Below are 7039 nucleotides of genomic sequence, written 5' to 3'. Positions count from 1 at the left end.
ACATTAGGAAATTGCTGCGGTGCTTCAGTGCAGACAATAAGAATTAAAGTGCTATGTAGAAAGAAAGATATGTGCATGCGATATACATGAGATATATACATGAGAATAAGAATTATGAGTGCTACGTAGAAAGATATATACATGAGTGCAGGTGGTGATCAGTGCCAAACATGAAATGATGCAGTGACACAGCGTAGGGTCATGTGTTAGTGGCGGGGACAGTCATGTGGTTATTGTTCATGTGTCCAACAGCAGAGGGGAAGAAACTGTTCTTGTGGCGAGAGGTTCTGGTGCGAATGGACTGGAGCCTCCTGCCTGAGGGGAGCAGGTCAAACAGACTGTGTCCAGGGTGAGATGGGTCAGCTGAGATCCGGGCTGCACGCCGCAGTGTCCTGGAGGTGTACAGGTCCTGCAGAGATGGGAGTCTGCAGCCAATCACCTTCTCAGCAGAGCGCACAACACGCTGCAGTCTCTGTTTGTCCCTGATAGTGGCTCCAGCGTACCACACGGTGATGGAGGAGGTGAGGATGGACTCGATGATTGCAGTGTAGAATTGCATCATCGTCCGTGTTGGCAGGTTGAATTTCTTCAGCTGCCTCAGGAAGTACATCCTCTGCTGGGCTTTCTTAATGACGGAGGTGATGGTGGGCTCCCACTTCAGGTCCTGGGTGATGGTGGTACCCAGGAAGCGGAATGAGTCCACAGAGGTGATGGGGGTGTCAGTCAGGATGATGGGGGGGAGTGGGGCTGTGTGCTTCCTGAAGTCCACAATAATCTCCACTGTCTTCTGGGCATTCAGCACCAGGTTGTTGTGGCTGCACCAAGACACCAGACGTTCAACCTCCCTCCTGTAGGCAGACTCGTCCCCGTCCGAGATGAGCCCAATGACGGTGGTGTCATCTGCGAACTTGATTAGCTTGACAGACTGGTGGGTGGAGGTGCAGCAGTTGGTGTACAGGGAGAAGAGCAGAGGAGAAAGAACACAGCCCTGAGGGGAGCCGGTGCTGATGGTCCGGGAGTCCGAGACATTCTTTCCCAGCCTCACGTGCTGCTTCCTGTCCGTCAGGAAGTCAGTGATCCACCGGCAGATGGGATCAGGCACATTCATCTGGGAAAGCTTGCCTCGGAGATGGTCTGGAAGGATGGTGTTGAAGGCAGAGCTGAAGTCCACAAACAGGATCCTGGCGTAGGTTCCTGGGGAGTCCAGATGCTGCAGGATGAAGTGTAGGGCCATGTTGATGGCGTCGTCTACAGACCTGTTGGCTCTATATGCAAACTGCAGGGGGTCCAGGAGGGGGGCCGTGAGGGTCTTGAGATGGGAGAGAACTAGGCGCTCAAATGACTTCATGACCACAGATGTCAGAGCCACGGGTCTGTAGTCATTTAGTCCAGTGATCCTAGGTTTCTTGGGGACAGGGATTATGGTAGAGGACTTGAAGCAGGCAGGCACATGACATGCCTGCAGTGAGGAGTTGAAGATGCCAGAAAACACTGGGGCCAGCTCGTTTGCACAGTGTCTGAGGGTGGCAGGAGACACACCGTCTGGGCCAGGAGCTTTCTGAGCATTCAGACTCCTAAACTGCTTCCTCACATCTGCTTCATGAATATGAAGAGTTGTGGTCGGAGGAGGTGGTGTGAAATCCTCTTTTGTGTGGGGTGAGGGGGCGGGTGTTGCAGGTGAACAGTTTGAAGGTGGTGATGGCTCTATGGAGGGGGGAGAGGTGGGGGAATGAGTGTCCAAAGTGCCTCTATTGTTGGGGTCGTTGGAGGTGTGAAGGCTGCCTGATGGCTCGTCAAAACGGCAGTAGAAGTCGTTAAGGGTGTTGGCTAAGAGCAAGTCATCAGTGGAGTGGGGGGTTTTAGGCTTGTAGTTTGTAATATTCCTAAAACCTTTCCACACAGAGGCCGAGTCATTCTCTGAGATCTGCTGCTGCATCTTCTCAGAGTGCTGATGTTTGGCAATGTCCACTTCTTTAGTGAACCTGTACTTGGCCTCTCTGTAGCAGTCCCTGTCTCCGCTTCTGAACGCCTTACTCTTTTCCAGCCACAGCTTTTTGAGTTTAGGAGTAAACCAGGGTTTGTCATTGTTATAACTCACCCTGGTGCGTGATGGCACAATGCTGTCCTCACAGAAGTGGATATAGGAGGTGACAGTGTCCGTAAACTCGTCCAAGCTGTTAGAAGCAGCCTTCATTGTGTCCCAGTCTGTGGTCTCCAAACACGTGCGAAGCTCCTCCACAGCCTCGTTGCTCCACAGTTTTTTGGTCCTCACGACAGGTTTGGAGAGCTTCAGCCTCTGTCTGTACGCGGGGATTAGGTGGATCATGACGTGGTCAGAAAGTCCGAGTGAAGCGCGCGGCACCGCGCGATAGGCCCCGCTGATCGTGCTGTAGCAGTGGTCCAATGTCCTCTCCTCTCTGGTCGGGCATTTGCTGGATGCTGTCCAAGATAAAGACAATGTTGGATAACACCTCCCACCCACTCCATGACATGCTGGTCAGTCACAGGAGCTCGTTCAGTGAGAGACTGAGATTACCGAAAAGCACCACTGAATGACACAGGAAATCTTTCCTGCCTGTGGCCATCTCCCTGTACAACGCATCCACTTAACACACTGTTTGCTGCTATAACTACACATGTTTCTTTTTAAGCTATTTATTTATGAGTGACTTATGTATGTATGTATGTATATATATGTATATATTGTACTATTCTTAGTTAGCGTATTGTCTGTCTTGTCTTAATGTTGGTTTATAATGGAGCACTGTAACAAAAAATAATTTCCCCCAGGGATCAATAAAGTATTCTGATTCTGATTCTGATTATTATATAAATAGTCTTTTATTTATTCACAAAATGTAAAAAAAAAATTATAAAATCCAAAAAGCAACTATGTACAATTCAACTTTTAACTATTTAAAGTTTCAGATTTTTCCTTTTAAACAAATTTAAAGGAAACAACACAAGATACTGCAAACCACAACACAATAAAATATTGATTAAAATATGCAAAACACAAAGAAAAAAAATGAAAGCCCAGGTCTTTAATTAAGGGAAAAGTTGGCATTTAGAAATATTAATATCACACTCAACTGACTGTGTTTTATTTTTCCATTGCACTGATGGGTGGACAGTTCTCAGGTGCCTGTGCAGGTTGTTTGTGGAGCCGGCTCTATATGATAGTCTTTTCTTGCAGACTCTACACTCTGCCTTTTAGTGTCAATAAAATTTAAATGGTTCCAGATTTTGCTTCTTTTCTTGATGTCACTCATTTTCTTTAACATACCTTTCCAATGTAACGATGTTGTGTCTTGTTGTTGCTCCCAGCTCTCTTTCTGTCTCTCTCCCTCCTGCTCTTTTCGTGTGCTACTGCTGTTGCCAAACGCAAGGCTCTGTTTGCACCCCTCCAGTCTCTGCTCTGCGCAAAAAAACACGGCTCCCAATAGAGAGTGAAAATGTGACGTCATTCCGGGGTAAAACCACAAAGGATTCTGGGAACAAGTGGCAAGCAGTACTAGCCCACGCAGGCTTTCCCATGAAAACAGTCACACAGCGATAAAAAGAAACACAAATAATGGCAAGAAGCTGTTGTATTATGGGGCGATCGTGGCGATCGTGGCTCAAGAGTTGGGAGTTCGCCTTGTAATCAGAAGGTTGCCGGTTCGAGCCCCGGCTTGGACAGTCTCGGTCGTTGTGTCCTTGGGCAAGACACTTCACCCGTTGCCTACTGGTGGTGGTCAGAGGGCCCGGTGGCGCCAGTGTCCGGCAGCCTCGCCTCTGTCAGTGCGCCCCAGGGTGGCTGTGGCTACAATGTAGCTTGCCATCACCAGTGTGTGAATGTGTGTGTGAATGGGTGGATGACAGGTTGTGTAAAGTGCTTTGGGGTCCTTAGGGACTAGAAAAGCGCTATACAAATACAGGCCATTTACCATTTACCATTAACTGCAATAGCCGGTCGCATGACAGCCACAGGAAGCCGACGGGTAAAGAAATCGGTTGTAATCGGATTACATCGTTGAAGAGAAATTGTTCAAGCCATGTTTCATGGCTTGAACATGAACATGACGGATGGCCTGGATTGCAGACCAAATATAATGTCCCAGAACACTCCAGCTCACATGTTAGTCTGCTCCAAGTATTTCCACAAAGGTCAGTTTTCTGTTGTAGTTATTACGTAATTTATCATTTATCATAACATAATTGTTGATTTAGGTTACAAATAAGTCTTATGTTGATTTGAATTGAATTTGCTGCGCTATGCTGCTTTGTTCACTGTGGCTTTGCGTGCTAATGTTTGTTGTGTTTTGTAGGCAAACCAGCCAACAAAATACAAGAATGTGATCCAGACTGGGCCCCTCTATCAACCTGGGTCATACAGAGTTTAAAGCTGCTACCACAGTGAGATTTGATTGGTTAAGAGAGAGAGCGCTATCAAAACAGCCACGAAGCGTCCCGCATATATGTGCCCAAGTGTTGTATTGAAGCAATCAAGTGATGAATAACTGTTTTCCAGTATGTTGTTTTGCAATGTTGTTTTGTTTTGTTTTTTTCATTGTTGATTTGTTTTTCACCGAAGCAGCTAATAAAGCATAATGAAATACAATTTTGCCTCTTTCTTGTAAGATTCTATAATAGAATGAAACAATAATGCCAGTTATAAATAAAGACAATAAATTGAATGAATTACGAAACACTCATTTTATTTCTATTACATCTGAAAATGTTGTGTAATATTACAACCTGAAACAACAAATAGACGCGTTGTCCTGTAACAACAGCTGTGAGATGGAATAGTCCAAATCACCAAAGTAAACTGGACCTGGGCTTGTTGCAGGGATCTGAAGTTACTAAACATTTTGTGAGTGTATGCACTCACACTTAGGACCATATAATAGTAAATATGTGCGTGATGAAAGTTGGGCAGCATGCTAACGTCCTTACTCCACTCTGTATGCTCGTGTGAGTCTCACCTTTTCACTCCTTTGATTTTTTCCTCATACTCTTTTTTTGCCTTTGCGTCACGTGACTGACAAGGGCGATCGTGGCTCAAGAGTTGGGAGTTCGCCTTGTAATCGGAAGGTTGCCGGTTCGAGCCCCGGCTTGGACAGTCTCGGTCGTTGTGTCCTTGGGCAAGACACTTAACCCGTTGCCTACTGGTGGTGGTCAGAGGGCCCGGTGGCGCCAGTGTCCGGCAGCCTCGCCTCTGTCAGTGCGCCCCAGGGTGGCTGTGGCTACAATGTAGCTGCCATCACCAGTGTGTGAATGTGTGTGTGAATGGGTGGATGACTGGATGTGTAAAGCGCTTTGGGGTCCTTAGGGACTAGTAAAGCGCTATATAAATACAGGCCATTTACGTCTGTCTTTGTACAGACCTGCCGTGTTCTCCGTCGTTTTGTACAGAACTGTTTTTGGGGCAAATAAAATGCAAGTAGGGATTAAAACCGCAGAATTAATGATTACCGGTGCTGGAAATACTAGCGCTTGATGCAGTGTTTTGATTTTGTTGCCACGGGTACCCACAAAGCAATGTGCGAAAGTCACGTGGTCCGTCAATCTCTATAAGGATCCGGCTCACATCATTCACTTCAAAGTGTCGGCTCTAAGAGCCATTTCGTTTGCGACCGACCCATCACCAGTACAGTGGAACCCCGGCTTATGAAGACCGCATTTAATGAAAAATTCAAGTTACAAAGGCACTTAATGGCAATATTTTGCCTGTAGTACGACAAAATGCCCGTGTAACAAAATCCGTTTGTGAAATGCGTTCCACTGTTCCACGTGAAAGATGTCTCTGAGTGAGCACTCAGAGACGGACTGTGTTTCAGGTTGTGAAATCCACGAAACTCGAAGCTAAAGTCCTCAGAGAGACATTTGAAAGCAGCAGCATGGAGGCTGCTGGGCCAAGGCTCTCCACAGTCTTTCAGTTCATTGGTGGGTTCGTTTCAGCTTTTGCACCGTTTCCTGTCAGCGTCAGTCGTTTCAAACATCGCCGTGTTTGTCAGGGCGTTTCCTCACAGCGGCCCCTATGAGGCTGCTGTTCCTGAAAACACCTTCAAATGTTTTGTATTTGCTTTGTTTAAGTTCTGCCAGAGGTTTCTTCCTGTTAAAAGGGAGTTTTTCCTTCCCACTGTCGCAAAAGTGCTGCTCATAGGGGGTCATTTGATTGTTGGGTTTTTCTCTGTATGTATCATTGTAGGGTCTACATTACAGTATAAAGCACCTTGAGGTGACCGTTGTTGTGATTTAGTCCTGTATAAATAAAACTGAAACTGAAAATAGAAATTATTTCTTTTCAGATTGTCACAATCAGCAGGGCTGACTGTGTGTAGAGTGAAGGGTGGACCCAAATGCAGACGGAAACAAAATGTGAAACATGACTTGAATAACAGAAAACGAGCCATTTATTGAGGCTGGCAAAATAACTGTAAACAAAAGGCAAAATGCAAGGCTAACAATAAACTAAACTGGGTGAGCTAAATTAACTTAAAAACCTACAACAGGAACATGGACTTGACATGAGGAAACTTGACGCAACTTCTTGGCTTGCAAACAAAGCAGACGATCTGACAATGACACATTGAAAACACAGGACTTAAATACACAGGAGGTGATTAGGGGAAGTGGGAACACATGGAGGAACAGCTGACTGACATGAACCTAATGACAGGACAGGGGAAGTGAAACTAAATACAATGAACAAAGAACACACGACTCCTTCAAAATAAAACAGGAAACACTGAAACTAGACATGACAACACAAGCTTAACAGACCTAACACGTGATGAACGATACAAGAACTCAAAAATAGAAACCAAGGAAACAATAAATAATAACTGCCTTTCCTTAACTAAAGCTAAATAGGAATGACACAAACTAATCACATATCTAAAATGAGACAAATACAAAATGAACTCAGAGCGCTGGGTCAGAGACCCAGCCTGTGACACAGATATTTTAATTTGTAAGTTGTTTTTTTTCTTTCAGCAGCTCAAATGTTTGCTTTCGCTCAGGTTTAGTGGCTGACCTCGCTGCACCTGAA

Source organism: Diplotaxodon limnothrissa, linkage group LG9 (assembly GCF_057381915.1).
Source record: "Diplotaxodon limnothrissa isolate DT_005_m linkage group LG9, D_limnothrissa_male_GT1.1, whole genome shotgun sequence".
Taxonomy (NCBI): domain Eukaryota; kingdom Metazoa; phylum Chordata; class Actinopteri; order Cichliformes; family Cichlidae; genus Diplotaxodon; species Diplotaxodon limnothrissa.
Note: the sequence above shows the minus strand (reverse complement) of the source record.